This window comes from Pyrgilauda ruficollis, unplaced genomic scaffold, assembly GCF_017590135.1.
Source record: "Pyrgilauda ruficollis isolate IOZ18807 unplaced genomic scaffold, ASM1759013v1 scaffold24, whole genome shotgun sequence".
Classification (NCBI taxonomy): domain Eukaryota; kingdom Metazoa; phylum Chordata; class Aves; order Passeriformes; family Passeridae; genus Pyrgilauda; species Pyrgilauda ruficollis.
In genome coordinates, this window is record NW_024523648.1 from 14,138,159 (window position 1) to 14,155,083 (window position 16,925).

Consider the following 16,925-nt stretch of genomic DNA (forward strand, 5'->3'; position numbering starts at 1 on the left):
TTTTCTGTCTTGTACCATGGCGTTCACTACTACTCTTGTCTTTCTTCCTCTTCACCTCACAGCGTTTACGTCCTCTCTCAAGGATTCAGGCATTAAGCTGAGAGCTGCATCAACTCCTACAAAGCAATGAAGCTGCCGCCAAGGCTCGTACCAAGGCTCTCCCAAAAATTCTCACTGCCACAGCTGAAGGCATTGCCATTGCTGGCTGTCTCTCCCACCTCCTCATGACTGCCCTAAAGCAGACTCGATAAAAGAAACTATTTCCAGCCCTTGCAATTCACAGTTTTCACACGCTAGTTTTTGAAGGTGAGGCTCAGATTCCTTCTCAGACTGTGAGCTGTGCCATGTGGGGTTGGTCCCTTATTACATTCTCCCATCCCAGGTGTGAGGAGGAATATTTATTATTATTGATGGCACCTCAAACCACTGCAGCAAGCTCTGCTAGGGCTCAAACCTGCAGCTAGATAAATTGATTTGCACAGTGGAAATGATGCCAAGAAGATCACATTTTTATCACTCCTGGGATTGTAGTCCAAGCCCATTGCTTTTCCAAGGGATTTTTTGGATGGTATTTTCATGAAAAGATTAACTTTTCCATTGAATAATCACTATTGATCAGTTACAGAATCTTTGGTAGTTAAAAAAAAAAAAAAACAAACCCAAAACCATACTGCTTTCTGGTTTTGATATGCTACCAAAATATTTTCTGGAACAGATTAGATATTATGATAATTTTACATCAGTAAGGGGTGCTCTTTGCGAAAAACAAACCTTGATGGTTAGGAAAACAACATTAAAAGGAATACATTCCTAAGTTGCTAAGGAAATAAATGAAATTTAAATCTATCTGAATTGGATCAAAAGACATTGAAAATTCCCAGGAGAATGTAGTATCTGAAGACCACTGATGCTCTGTGCATATGATGCCATATGTGCATACTGCTTTTGTAAGGTCTTTGTTATATTGGCTGACAAAATGCTAAATGCTACAGTAAAAAAAGGTAGTCTTTTAAGGTAGATCTGAGATTAAGCTTTTAAAAGTGAATCTGATTAGTATGTTACCAAATACATTGAAGATTCCAGTTATTTAGCAGTATAGAATAAAAGTGCTTATCTTCTGGTTTTATTGTTAACAACATGCTTTCAGTTGCACATAATCTAGATTTCTTAATCATCTAAAAACCTCATTACTTTTGCACAAATAATGTAGGCCTTTGCATAATGTGATTGTTATTATGGATAATTTGTTTGATCAAGTAATAGTTTGTGACTTTTCAGGCTAAAGGTAATATTATTATACTGATGATGAAATCTACATTAAAAATCCTTTTCAGTTTTGATTCATAGACCCTAATTTATAAGAAGCATCAACTGTATATCTGAGAAAGATGAACAAAACTGTAATTCCTCATCTTATTTTCTTTTGACACATGTTTAGGCTTACTCAAATTTTTTTTTTTTATTCTGCCTTTTGAAAAGGAAGTGTTATACCCAAGTATTTGTCTCCAGGCATCAGGAGATTATTGAAACACTTTTGTTACTATTTCTTTCATGACCCTTCCTAGTCATGTAATATTAAAATAGGTTAATAAGAAATCAAAACCGTCTGTTACCATGACAATTAAGGTAACAGATACTGCCAAAGTACAAAAATTAGCTGGGCAGCATCAGAAATGAATGACTGATTATGTCATTATAGGGGCAGCAGCAGTGAGCAGGAAACGTGATAATTATGGAGATGGTGATTTCCCATCATTCCGTTTCCACAAATTGATGCTGTTTTAAAAATGAAAGAAGTACAAAATCGTCCTTTACAAGCTCACAGGACGGACATGGAAATATTGCTCATACATATTTCATATAACTGGTGAAGGTCATCATCAGACTCATAATTCATTATGCATTTTAGCTGTGTAAGACTGCTCCCTAAAACTCAAGAGGTTCTGCCTTAAAACAGACTATTCTGATTTGACCTTCCTGGGCATCTCACTTTGTTGTTGCTGTCCCCCCAGATGCCCATGAAGGCAGACAAACGGAGGAATTATGCATGATGTAAAAAACACCGCTTGAGAACAACACAGTAGACATACTGCATATGATCAACCCGTCAATTTAACTGGACATTTGCCTCCAGCAGGGACCAAGAGAAGGCATTTGGAAAACAGTGCAATCAATGAAAACTATCGGTTTTTCTCCTGGCTCCTGGCAGTTACTGGAGCAAGTAATTATTCTATCTTCTCCTTTCTCCATCACACTCCCTAATTTAATCTCATATAAGATGAATGTGTCTCCATGTTGCTGATCCTTCTTGTTTCCCTTTATAATTTTTCAAATAATTCTGTGTTAGTTTCTGGGACTGAAGAAGCAGAATTGTCAGTGTTACTCAGCTTGTGGGTATAGTATATACAAAAGACATAAGGATGTTTTCTGTTTGTTCTCACTCCCAACAATAAAAATTCCCAACATTTTTCTTGACTTATTGAAAAGTCCTAAGCACTATGCACAATGGTTTCAAAAGCTATTTCCAAAGTGGTAGTAATTAATTGTTCTGTTACAGATAATTAGGATTACTCTCCCCCCAGTACACTACTTTGCATTTTTCAGTACCATCAGGTATTTTACTATGTTATTTAAAATAGGATCACACAAACTTCATCACCTCTTTCCCTGTGTCTTCAATGACAGCTTTGAACAGCACAGAAGGTCCAAACATAAATGGTACTAAGAGCACACTAATAATTAGTAACCTCTCTCAGTCACGACTATTGGTTGACTACCAGCTTTACCTCTTTGTCTCCTACCTTTCAGCTGTTCATTGATTCTGAATGGAATCTGAATAGCTTCTCACCCCATGAGAAATTAGCTTTATGAAAGTACTTAATGTCTACAGTAAACATGTGGTAAACGTATTTGTTGTTACAGGTTTCTCCAGAGACAGGTGTGTAACACCACTGGGGCCAAGCCTGAAAAATTTAGGGGGAAGTTACAATGGCATTTGCTAGGTAATGGCCATTTATATTGTTTTCCAGCATATATTAACTAGACAGTCTCACTTTACTAGTATATGTTCATAACCCATGCTTTTCTGGTTTTGTATAATAATGTTCTTTTTAATTTTTGTTGCACTATATGTGCTTATGCGTAGGCAGGCATATCCATCACATGTGCACACATGGTATTTTCTGTTGAGATTCTCCCCAGCTAAAAACCATTAGAACTGACACCATGATTGCAGATTTCACTGTTAGATGAGATCATCTTAACAGCCTTCTTACATAATCCAGGTCTTACTGTCGTCTTACAACACATTTTTGTTTGACATGTTGATTTAGTAGAAACATCAATTCCTGCTGCAAGTGCCTGTGTCCCATCCCCTTGCTTTAACACCAGTAACTTGTAGCTGTTCAAAGTGCCAGATTCTCCTTACTGTCTCCAAAGGTGGATGGAACTGTGGTGCTGTGATTCAAACGGGAGTGTGTGGATGTGTCTTGTCTTAGCCCAGCTCCATCAGGTATCTGTGCCATCAACCTGCCCTGAGTCTCTTCTCACCATGGTGTATTGCACCCATTGCACGGGTGTGCTGTAAGGTTTTGACTCAAAAGCCACATCAGCCCAGGCTAAAACAGGTCTTAAAAGTCTTCATATGATTTAAAGATTTCAAGTGGTTGAGGATCTACTACGTTCCTTCTTCCTGTGGACTTTGTAACTCCACAGAAAATGTAAGATATCTGTTTCTAGAACATAACAGGGTCTTTTGGTACAATGAGAAATTAAAATTCAAGTCAATGCTGTTATAGAAAACTGAGGGAAATAAGTAATATGGATATTAGGGGCAGTCAGAAGAATGGCTGTATTTTTTGAGACAAGCCAATCAATGAGGAAAACAGCACTCCATATCCAAAGCATCTCCATAGTTTTTGATCCAATCATTGTCTTCCTTGACCACTCTCTCTGTCTTAAGTCAGCAGTTGTTTCAAGGGAGAAAATAATTTAACCAAAATGAAAAGCATAGGGATATTCTGGAAAACTTTCCATGAATTTGCATGTAGAGCCGTATTTAAAATTTTTAATTGTACAGGCTCTTAGCTTTACTTTTCCTATAATGACCGAAAAAGACCAAACCAAAAGAGAACAATAGAGAAAAACCCAACACTTTCTCTTTTTTACTCTCTGTGAGTTAAAAAAGTAACTTAGCAAAAACATAAATACTTCTTTTAGTGTAAAAGCAAATAAGCCAGACCAGCCTCAGAACAAGAGAGACTACAAATACAAACACAGTGGCTGCTGACAGTGTTGGTTCTTGAATGAGCACTTCAGTTGAGGCAGATGGAATGATTCACTTAAGGTCACTGAAGTCTGTCCAGGAGAGAGGAGTTATTTCAGGAATGGCCTCAGTGCATCACAGCCTTCTTATTATTCACTAGGTGCTTCGAACAATATAATGCTTCTGCTTCCTAAATTTAGCATGTAAGCCTTTACTACAGTGGAATAGAAAAGAGGAGTATTTAAAATCTTGAAGTAAATCACTGAAATTACTTGCTCCATCCCTAAGCCAAGAGTAAACCTCTGCATGAAATGACAGAACGATGCTGTATCAATATAAGCTAAAAGACAGGGCCCATAACATTAGTTATACAACAAACCACGTGTCTGAGACCAGTTATTTGAAAACTGTGAGGTTGAACCCAAAGCCTTTCCCAACAGGCACAAAGTCAAAATTTACAAAGAGAAAAATTTTATAAATAGCTGATTTTATATGATGTGTTTTAGATTGTTCTTTGTTATAAGAGCTGAATATTTGAGAGAGAGCCACATGATGACTAAATATTTTCTCATATTCCTGGTGTCAAAAAACCTTGTGTGGCAAGGAAACAGCAGCACATCTCCTGATCTCCAGACAGCATGGGAACAGCTGAATCATTCAGGCCCTCTGTCCTCTTGTTTGGTGTGCATCATGAAAAAAAATCACCTCCCTTTCTCCTTTCCCTCTACATATATACATGTGCATACTGATATTTTGGGGAGTTTTTCAGAAAACCAAAAATACAGGCTTTCCGTAAAGTATGTCACATAATGGCAGCAGAGATGACAGTTACATTAATATGGAATTACTATTCATACTCATATCAAATACAGTTGTAGATGTAATATCTTTATTTATTGGTTTCATATAAATTTCCTTCCTAAAGCTCAGGCATTTACCATGAGTCATGACAGAAGTATATAAAATCTTTTCCTGAAGGAAATCTTATTGAAATGGAAGTGTGGATTTGCATTTGTCAGAATGCATTTACTTAGCATGTGAAATTGTGTCATGGCAAAAGTCATCACAGTAGGTTTTTTTAATTGGTGAAATGTCAAGACCTGCTGACCATGCAGTCATGGTTCACAGAAGTTTACAGTTGGCTAAAAACAGGGAAGAAAACTTTCATCGCTGGATTCATTACAGGTAATGATCACTTAATTCAAGATTCCTGTTCATAAGCATTTTTAAGGATCAATTTTGTCTGTAATTTTGCTTATCTGCATTCCAGGTTCTTAGCTGAAGAATAGTGCTTTTGATGCAAATCACACCATTTGAATCTGATAATGTTTGGAATTGCACTGAATTTATATTCTATTTTTAAGTCACATACAGAAACACTTTATTGTTTCCTGCATATGGGGAAGTGTATTTTTTTGGATAAGATCTGTATACAAACTGACTTTTAGGAATTCTTTTCTGGCTTCAAGATACAATGCCAGCACTGAAATCCAAATGAGGTTCAAATTCAAGTGTCATCAAATATTATTAATTTCACTGGCACTGCAGCCACAAGTCATTTGATCTTAAATGATTTGATTTCCTGCTGTGTGAAACTGTGAGAGGGAACAACAATCAGACTCCCAGCAGAGCTTCCCATGGAGCACTGGCAGTGGTCTTGCATATTGACCTAATATCCTAGGAGGATTTCTTTGATGGTGAAGAAGGTTAAACTGTGTGTTGATCTCAGAGAGGAGATAAATATCTACCAGGGAAGTACTATGAGAATATCAAATTAATTTGTGCTTTTATCTATGCCACATGGTTTGATTACAAATGGGAGGATTTTCTCCTGCATCTAACACCTAATTTTATGAATTTTTCATCTGCAAAGTGAATTGCAATTGTATATCCCAAGATTCTGGGATAAGTCTTACCCTTTCTTATTTTCCTTGAGGAAATTATGTCCAAGGATCTCTGACACATAGCAGAAGCTTAGATTTAAAAATACAGTTAAGGAAAGTGTATGACTATTCTTTTGTTTGGTATATAGTTATCCTATGTGATTGTGTTACACATACATGAATAATATTTGCCTCTGAATGTATTGTGATGTCATATTTTGAAGCTAATATTATTTGTTCTCTGTCACACAAATAACACAGATGGATTCCACTTCCTTTATGTTTACTGAAGGAAGCACAAAAACTGTCTTGCACACAGGCAAATGTTTCTCTGTGAACAGCTACAGAAACTTCTCAATGCACTTCCTCTGAGTCCAAGCCTTCCTTAAGTAGGTTTACACCAACTTGTTCTTATGGTTTCCTGCCTCAGTTTTTCACCATGCGTTATTCAAAAAAGCAAGGGTTTGCCACTTTGAGTGCATCATCGCTGTGTAGTGTATTGGGAACCAGCATATTACTGCATTGTAAACAGTTAATCTCCATTTCAATTTTAATGGAATCTTCTAAAACAATATTAGATGACATGGAGGTAGGCTTCTGTTGATCTGCAAATTTGGCAGAAATGATGAGGGTGAGGAGGGGGCTGATGATTCCAGAATTTGTGTATCTATTGCTGCTCTAAAATCCAGAAATAACTGTAATTACAGTGCTAACAGGAAACAGAAATTGGAGGGGTAGGTTTTTTTTTTTCCCTTCAAACAATCAGTTATATCACAGAGCAAGCAAAGTAAGTCAGTGTTAACTAATAATTAGTTAGCAGTGTTAACAAATAAAAAGGCTCAGTATTAACCGCTTCGCATTTAGCAAATAGTCATCAATAAAAACTTGTTATGTTGGTGAACTGGTTACTACAGATCAAACTGTTTCCATCACAGACGCAAGCAGAAGGCTTGAGACTATTATCTCACACCAGGAGAAATGAAGGCGTTGTTTTGTTTACTCCCTTTCTGAGGAATATATATCCTTTATTTCATTACTGGGAAGTAGAGCTTGTATGTGTTCCCAAGTTAAAACTGACTGCACAGGCTATTTTTCTCACAGGTCAGATGTGAGGAAACAGAACTATTTCACTTCCTTCATAATCTCTATATAAAGAGAAGAGGAAAAGGGGACCAGACCTATTGTTCTTACAGTTTCCTGCATCCTTTTCCACTATGCCTCATTCAAAAAAAGCAATGGTTTGCCACTTTAAGTGCATCATCTCGATTTAGTGTATTTGGATATCTAATTTTATATATATATATATATATATATATATATGGCTTTTCCAGTACATTGACAATATGAGAAAAGCCTTTATTGATAAAAAGGTTGTATGTGAAAGGTGGCTTCTGAGTTTGTGGGAGGTGGTTCCATGTAAAGTATTGTAGCTCCGCATTAAAAGTGTTCTCTTTCTTTCAAGTTAATAAGACCAAACTACACAAATAAATAATGTGACCAAAAATCTCAGTAAACTATTTTTGGGTTTCCTTTTCTCAGCTGTTTTTCCTAAGTCTTCAGTCAATTGAGGGGCAAGAGTATTATGATCAAATTTAAACTAGAGAAAGGTTTTGAATATAGAAGCATTTGAATATAGAATATAGAATCATAGAAGCATTTAGGTTGGAAAAGACCTCTAAGTTCATCAACTCCATTATTACAAAACACATTTGGTGCACTCTTGGCCACCCTGGTCCCAGGCTTTTTACCAGGGCTGCAACAACTCTTATTGAAATGGACTGGGGAGTGGAACAAGAAGTTTCTGTTCTCACTCTGTAGATGAGTTGTAGATGGAGATGTGGGGAAGCAAGGATGAGCCCACTGTGTGCCCCTGGCAAGCCCTGCTTTGCTCTCCAGTGTTATTCCTCTTATCTCTATGACATCCTCTACAAATGAATTGCAGGGATCGTGCCTGAGGCTTGCCCTCACTGTCTCTCAGCCATTTGGAAGACACCTATAAAAAGAAGCACTACACAGACATTTCCCATGAAGAAACCTCCTAGTACCTCAGTCCATGGATCAGGAGAGGACAAGGAGGCTGAGATAGTCTGCAACCTTTTGGTTCCTGTTCAGGCCAAGAGATCTAGACTGCTACCTTAGCCAGGTAGCAACAGTGCTTATGTTCTTCCAAAGAATCAGCATCGCCTTTTATCACAACTGGTTTTTGATCTGCTGGGGAGTACAGAAGAGATAAGAATTCAGGACACAGCCCTTCAGTCAGAGAGGTGACTGTACATTCTAATAGCTTCCTTATTAAATAATTTTCTATAAGAGAGTCAAAACTGCTCTTAGCTTAAAAGAAAAGGCACATGGGAAGAGTAATGATGCAAAGTGCTGATTTTCTTCACCTTTTATTTCATATTCCAGTATAAGAGAGATATGTGCTTCATGCACTCAAGAGTATTATCTCTCCTCTGTCAAAGACACAAATTCTGGAAAATTACTTTGCTGGAAAGCACACACAAGTTGACAGTTCAATGAAAAAATGCGTGGATAGCAAAAGATGCAATAATCTCTCTGAATTTATGCACATATATCCATTCCATCCTGCTAGTCTATAACACACTCATTTTATGATTAATTTAAAGAACTGTAAGGTCTGAACTTTTTTTTTTTTTTTTCCTAAAGGAACAGGGAGAAATAAAGTGCTTGGCAATGGTTCTGCTTAGAAAGTTGTAGCACTATGTAGGCTTAGGCCAAATTGTACCAAATATAGCCCTGCTAAAATGACTGGAACAGAACATGATGTTTCAAAAATAAAGAGATTGCATTTATTTAGAACGCTGGAATGCGTGTTAATTAAGTGTATTTCCACTCTGCTCAAATCATGGGTTTAGTTCAAATAACTTTCATTGATTTTACATTACAGGACTGTCATTAGCATTTGCTAACTGAGTCAAGTTTCGATGGTAATAGCTTTTCTTCAGGAATTATTTATACACTGACAGGAAAACTACATCCTTCTCTGACATCTTGAGAGTCTCAATGCAAACAGAAGTTGTTTCAGTTCTTTGTATATTTTATGTATCTTACTGTCAAATTCAAAAAATGGGGTCTGTGAATGGTTTCTGTAAATTATAATGGTAGTACAATGAAAATGCTAGTGTATTTTGAAATCAAGTTCTGCTGTCAAGTATAGCGAGGTAAGTGCAAAGTTATGCTCCTCATTGTGATGGAATTATCCTCGATTTTACAAGAACACACATGAGCTCGGGATGTGTAGGTGAGGTCAATGATCAAAGGGGTGGGGATTTGGCTGTGGGGGTCTGGGTCAGCTGCTGGAAGGCAGCCACAGGCAGGGCCAGCCTTGTCCCAAGGGAGCTGCCTTCATCCCAGGCTCTGCTGCAGGGCCTGGCCAGAGCTGCAGTCCCTCTGCATTGCTGCCCTGCGTGTCCCTGCCTGTGGGCTGCAGACCGCACAGTCCTGCCCACTGCCCAGGCCGGAGCGGCAGTGTGGGGCTTTTGCCAGCCAAGGTGGCCACTGCCTGTCTTGTGATCATGCACGGATCCCAGCTTCCCTTGCTAATCCCTCACAATAAATGTGGATAAAGAGATGCAGTTGGAAATAGATCTTCTAAATAAGTCAAGATGTTGAGAAGGGAAAAAAGAGAAAAACATAAGACAGGGGACAGAAAAAAATAGCATAAAAACTAGAAAGTGTGAAGATATGAGAGTCTGTAAAGCATATTAAAGCAAAGCTATATATAGAGAGGAAGACCTTTAATTATCAGACTCCTTCCTAGAGCCACCACAGATGGAGCACACAGCATCTTAATATCCCTCCTATACCTGACTGAAACGTCAGAGAAATGTCACAACAGTGTTTTTTTTAACAAATGACGCATATTTGAAAGCACATGGGGGTATTTTTGCTCTAGAGGAATTTAAGAAATAAACTAGATTATAGCTATCTTTAAAAAAAGACACAGAGGGGGTTATATATTTTATTTATCTTAACATACAAAGAACATCACTGTGGACGAAAAAAAGGAATTAATTAAAATCCTTGTGAAACTGATATTAATGGAATATAGCTAAAAGAACAGTCTGTGTCAAATTCTGAGGGAGAATCACTCTGTGAAATAGCAAACCCATGAATCCAGAATAGAGAAGGTGCAGGGAGCACAAGGAACAGGCAAGATGGAATACAAACCCCATTACTATCAATATTGTGCAGGATTCTATTGCTGTCTGCGAGGAAAAAAGTATGCAGAAAGAAAGGTTAAAGGGGGAAATTAAAAGTCTTGCATAATTGATTATAACTGAAAATTCTTTAGGTAAAAAATAGTAAGATGGAAATGAAAATGCAAGTGATGTAAGGAAAGCATAGATGCATTTATATATACAGCTAAAAGCAGGGAATATAAAAAGAAGGGAGGGTTGAGCATGTGTACAATATGGGAGAGATGTGAAATTTTGCTTTCAGCACTTCTTCCCACCTTGTAACCAATTTCTGACAAATTCAGTAATGTGCCAGAAGTTTCCTGAAGTAGCTGTTAACAACCCTCCCAGATGGAGATCATTATTCAGTGGAATAATGAGGAATAATCAGGAAGGAATAACAAGGAATAATCCCATCAGGAAGGGATAACATCCTGTTTCATCATCAAGTTACACTGCACTTCCACATTGAGGGAGCAAGAGGAAAGAGTGAAAGGTAGGAGAACAATGAGAATGGCTCAAGAATCCAGGGTGATGGAAGCTGAGTAAATAAAGGTAATGGAGGTTAAGACTGTTTTCAGACTAGCTGGGACTTCAGTAATGAAAATTCTAGAGCTTCAAAAGAAAAAAAGAAATTGAGGGATTACAAAGGCATTCCAAATAATATTTATAATTTATTTTATTTATAATATTAAAGAGTAATTTGAATATAGCCTTATAATATCTCAAGGCAGTTGCTAGCTATCAGTTTATAAATAATTCTATTAATAAATATGTATGTGTCAAAAAGTCCAAAGAAAATTTAATCTCATCCCTCTTGACTCCAGAAAACTATAGAGAATATATTTATAAAAAAGGATGTAGACATTTTTATTAATAAACTGTAAATAAATATGGCAGCAAGACCAGATGAATTTACAGTTAAACACTGTAAGAATCTACAAGGAGTTTTAATTTCAGTAAGAGACTTATTTCATTGTATCATGCAAGCAAGAGACATTCTTTTCTTTTGGAAGAAACAATACTTTTAAAATCTAAAGAGAGGTGGTATTCAATCAGCTGCTCAGGCAGGTAAATATATTAAAAAAAAAAATCACTGCTTTCAGTATATTCTGTAAAGGAATGCCTCTCTGAAAACTACCAAACACATGTAGGTCTGGCAGGGTAAGGGTAGGGGGCTCACCACCTTTTGACATGTAGAGGGGAAATCTCATGAAGAAATCTGCCAAAATCGTAAGGAGTAAAAGTTGCTCTTTTCCAGTATCTTTCATTTGACTGCTGTAACTGCAACGCTTTCCTTTAAAGGCTTTCTTTTGACTGTTTTCTCTTTTCAATCACATGAAGTATTTGGGTGAAAGAGAAAAGAATTCCATTTTGTAAACATAGGCAACTTTTACAAGGACCCTGATAGACACATACAAATTAAATGTCTAAGGGAGAGACTGGGGAAAACTGGTGCAATAGTGAATGATATGGAAAGGACACTATTCATTCTGCACTGAGGAGGTTTAGAGACAGTAGATGTCTTCAGCCAGGATCCCATGCATATTTCAGTGCTGACACAACACTCTAGGGAGGCTGCTGAGAAAGAAGTTATTTTCCCTTCTAGGATGTGCCTGCACACTCACTTTGGTGAGTAACCACATTGCTTTAGATCCAGTGTTCACATGATGAATGCTCCTTGCAAAGGTGCTCTCCTTGTATAGAAGGAAAAGAACAAAACCCCCATTGTTGTTACTGTCCGCTACCTGGCTCTGTGTGGAAAGGATTTTTACATTCACTGTGGAAATTCTCATAGCCTTAAATATAGGTTGCCCTTTTGATGGAGAAACAATCCCAACAGGACTGCTAGAACTGGTAGGTTATTTCAAATATGGATGCCATTTCATAGAAGGTAAAAACAGCACACGACAAAACGGATATTTTTCAAAATTGCAAAAATGTACAGTTGGAAAGTGTAACACAACATACGTGCAGAAATTTACTAAAGTATGGGTACAATGTCTGTAAAATGGCTATATTCCTACTAAAATGTTGCTTCTATAAAAAGGAAATACATATGGTTTTAGAAAAGCAGAAAAGGAACTTCTTTCATTTGTAATTGTTAACACTGTTCTCAAAGTCTTCTTCTGTCTGGAATAAAGTACCTTATGTCCAAAGGTATCTTCTTTCCTTGAAAAAAGTCAGGCAGTAACAACAAACCAGTTCTAAAGTCTGAAACAGCAAATATTTTGAAACATCTCCCATTCATTTCTAGACCTAATCTACTTGTCTTTACACTAAAGAATCAGGATAGAACAAGTTCCCAGAACTCCTGATGAGCTGCAAGTAAAGGGACTATATTGACAGAGATTGTAAAACCTGCTCCACAGCATTATGTATGCGGAAGAATTTAGAAAGGCAATGACAAATAACCTCAGGGCAATTTTTCTAAACTTGGAGAACCAGATACAAAATGGAAACTGGACCTGAATACATACTTTATAAGGCTGAAAGTTATTTGAAGGCATTTTAATAAAAAAAATAATCGGAGCATGTATCTTACTTCAGTGCAAATCTGGTGTTACGTGAGACCCACTAACTGTAATAAGAACATCAAAAGCAGGCAGACTGTAGACATGGCACACCCCTATCACCTGATGAGTGCCAGGCCCTGCATCTGTTTATGAGTTGCATTTATTTTTAGAAATTAGTCTCAACATGTATAACAGCTAGTTTTCAGAAACCAATAGTAAGTTCACAGCTGATAAAAGACACTGAAACCAGTTTTAAGTGGTACTGCCCTTAAACAAATAAATTTCCTTTTAGTTTTTAGTACTAATGAACATACATACTTCTGGTCACCTACCAAATTTTAAAAGTATGTCTTTTCTAAGAATAATGTATTATTGATGTATAATTTAGGTCTGATTCTAAGAGTTATGGGCAGCAAAACAACCTTGCACTTCAATCCCTTTGGGTCACTGGACTTGGCCTTCCTGTGACAATGATGATTTTCTCTAATTCTGATCTCTTAAAGGATGAATCCTTTGATATCAATATATGTAATCTAACAGTTTCTTCACAGACAATAAAATACAGTAAAATTAGGCACCATAGGGAGAATAGTTTAACTCTTTGCTAGTCAGAACTCTGAATTCTAAGAAGATACATTAGAAAGAGAAGAATAGGTACAATACCTAAAAATCCAGGACAAAAAAAAAGTCCTTTTCTTGTTCTGTTTAAAACATAAGTCAAGATACTTGAATCAAGTGTTTCATGTACTGAAGGCTGAATCTACTGTATCAAAAGTGTATCACTAATGATACATTTTGGTGGGTACTTCACCATAAACCTTTGTGTATCTAATACGAGCTCTGGGGAATGCTGTGATACAAAACTTTCCAAACCAAAAGACCTAAAAGTCTAAATTGTTTGGGTCAGTTGCACTGGCAAGTGGCAGTACAGAGAAGTTACTCACTTCTTACTAATATGCATGAATACTATTTTCCTCAGTCCATCCTGTAGCAAACAGCATATTCTCCAGACAAACAAAATGAATTGCCATTGAGAAGGCACTGAAAAGATTTACTTATTTATCTCAATAGATGCTAAGTCTGGCACGAAGGGCATCAGTAAATTTTCTGAACAGAAAATCCCTCCTTGGGCTGGAGATTTTCAGGGGCTGATCAGGAGAGGGAAGGATGATCCCACAGTCAAACACAGAAAACTTGTAGTGGGACTCTCTGAGGCAAAAATACTTTGTCCACATGTAGATCTTTGGAAGTAGAAATTAATTTGCTACACATCATGTAATTTTTATTATTTCTGCTCAGTCTTTGAATTGAAACAAAGCAAGTAGGTAGGTTTATGGTACAGGAGTTGGAAATGAGACCCAACAACCTGATTCCCAAACTACCTTCAGAGAGATGCTGTACCACAGGGAAAAGCATTAATCTCTCCAGTAAGCAATGACATGACATTTTCACATGACATGTAATGCATTTAGTGAAATGTACAGTTATTGAACACACTTCAGAACTGTTTGACACTTGGATATGTGGGATTAGTCCATGCTGGGGAACTTCCTCCTTGTATTAGTCTTTGTGTCTTGTACAAACTGCTGCAGCCAAGTGATCCCCATTAATGTATAAAGAGAGTTCTTGCTGCGAAGATGCAAATAATAAAATAGCAACTCAATTAAAACAATAAAATGTCCAGATTACTCACTCAAAATAATAAGATGTCCAGATTACTGTTACAAATAAACCTCAAAGTTATTTTGACAATAAAAGTATTTTGGGGTCCTTACACTAACTTTAGGTAAAGATATATGCATGTATTAGTGTTTCAAACTCCAATGCCTGAACTAGCACACAATCACTGTAAGAAGCAAAGGCACTTGGAACCCACTTACTGATAAGTGATTTAAAAACCTCTTCTACACATGCCTCTGTGTAGCTAATAGAATCACAATATGCAATTTAACTGTGGAAGGTGGTCACAATCATTTTACTTGCAGAGATACTGATGGAACAATAGCTCCAAGTAAGTGACCAATCATGCTAAATTTGCCTTAAGTCTATAAAATGATAATAATTAGATATGATATTTTAAAAAAAATGTTTCTTTAATATAGGCTATTTTGAGGAATTTTAACTGAGACCATGATCGATCTGTTTGGTTTCATCATTAATGTCATTGGAGTTGACAAAATCCAAAAGTTTGATAATGGTACATTTCTGGGGAGAACCTTTTGTAACTATAAGCTAACATATCCGTGATTTACAGGAACTTTAGTTAGCAGAAAACTTTAGTTATCTGTGTATTTCAAATAGCAAGAAAAATGAATGTCTACTTTAAGTTCAAAATGTAACTATCTTAAGAGGCAGAAAGGATGAGGTGCTTAAGAAAAATAGAGCAGTCAGCAACAGCCATCTAGAAAGAGAAATATGGGAAGAGTTGTGAAGGAAGGTGAAGTGGAAAAAGAAAAGAAACATTAATTAAGAATGACAGAAATATATGAAGTAGTGAATTGCCAACTCAGCAGGATTTAAATCAGACCAGGTAGTCAAAAGGTCAGGCAGGAGACCACGGCATTTGTTACATGCCCTCCAGAAGCTGAAGTAGCTTGGAGGCAATTTTGTGAGTGCACTGCAGAAAAAGCATAGATCTACCAGGAGGACCTAATTTCATCCTTCCAGTATCTGACGGGAGCCTATGAGAAAGATGGAGAGTGACTATTTACAAGGGCATACAGTGACAGGAACAGGGGGAATGGCTTCAAGCTGACAGAGAGTAGGTTTAGACAAGATGTAAGGAAGAAATTCTTTACTGCAGGGGTGGTGAGGCACTGGAAAAAATCGCCCAGAAACGCTGCAGATGTCCCATCCATGGAAATGGTCACGGCCAGGTTGGATGGGGCTTTGAGCAACCTGGTTTAGTGGAAAATGTCTCTGTTCATAGCAGGAAGGGTAGAACTACGTGATCTTTTATGTTCCTTCCAACCCAAATCAATTCTACCCAAGGAAATACACAGAAGCTTGGAAAACACATCCAAGAGAGACACACGGAGCACACCTATCTCTTGATGCGGAGATAGGTGAGCTCTTGCTTATTCTTCCTTGCAAGGCTGATGTATGGAGCTATTATCCAGGCCACTTATTGTGTGCTATGTGGAGTTGAGGAATAATGTAGTGATGGTGGAAAGAGGAAGCATACAGAGGAGGGCAAGCACTTATAACTGGGCCTATATGGCATAATAGGCTGCCCTTCACCAGTTAGCAGCAGAACCGGCACTGGGGATGATGCCAGTGCCCCAGGCCCCACAGAAGTGATTATTCTCCTGTACTCAGCACTGGTGATGCTATACTTCGAGTCCTGTGTCCAAGTTCTGGCTCCTTCAATTCAGGACAGACATTGAGGCGCTGGAGCAAGTCCACAGATGGGCACGAGGAACAGCTGAGGGAGCTGGGGGTATTTAGCCTGGAGAAGGCTCAGGGGAGACCTTATCACTCTCTTCAACTCCCTGAAAGAAAGGTGTAGGCAGCTGTGGGTCGTCTCTTCTCCCAGGCAACCAGCGATAGGACAAGAGGACATTGTTTCAAGCTGTACCAGCGACAGGTGGAGGAATTTCTTTACAGAAGGGGTAACAAGACATTGGAATGGGCTGCTTGTGGAGGTGGTGGTATGTAAGGAAAGGACATGGAGGTATGTAAGGAAAGCCTGGACGTGACACTGAGTGCCATGGTCTAGTTGACAGGGTGGTGTTCAGTCATAGGTTGCACTCGATGATTTCGAGTCTTTTTTTCCAAGCTAATTGTTTCTGTGATTCTGTGAAGGCAGGCTCGGGAAGCCGCTCGGAACTGCCTCAGCCTCTCACACGACTCAGTAAGCCGGGACGGCCGAGCAGCTGAGCATCCCCAGATTTACTGGGCAGCTTCCCGGGGGGCCAGGGCAGTCCCGGCCGAGCCGGAGAGGGACACGCCCCCGCACCGGGGGCCTGCCCCGCGCCGCCACTCCCACAGGGGGCGCTGCGCCGCACGGCCGGGCCGCGGAGCGGGGCTGGGGCCCGCGGGCTGGGACCCCTGTCGCCCCCCC